Raw genomic sequence first — 468 nt, 5'->3', positions numbered from 1 at the left:
CCACACCTCACCTGTGTCCCTCTGTCCTCACACCTCACCTGTGTCCCTCTGTCCTCACACCTCACCTGTGTCCCTCTGTCCACCCACACCTCACCTGTGTCCCTCTGTCCTCACACCTCACCTGTGTCCCTCTGTCCTCACACCTCACCTGTGTCCCTCTGTCCTCACACCTCACCTGTGTCCCTCTGTCCACACACACCTCACCTGTGTCCCTCTGTCCACCCACACCTCACCTGTGTCCCTCTGTCCTCACACCTCACCTGTGTCCCTCTATTCACACACACCTTCACCTGTGTCCCTCTGTCCTCACACCTCACCTGTGTCCCTCTGTCCACACACACCTCACCTGTGTCCCTCTGTCCACACCTCACCTGTGTCCCTCTGTCCTCACACACCTCACCTGTGTCCCTCTGTCCTCACACCTCACCTGTGTCCCTCTGTTCACACACACCTCACCTGTGTCCCTCT

This window comes from Conger conger, chromosome 9 (assembly GCF_963514075.1).
Source record: "Conger conger chromosome 9, fConCon1.1, whole genome shotgun sequence".
Classification (NCBI taxonomy): domain Eukaryota; kingdom Metazoa; phylum Chordata; class Actinopteri; order Anguilliformes; family Congridae; genus Conger; species Conger conger.
This window is presented reverse-complemented; position numbering follows the sequence as displayed.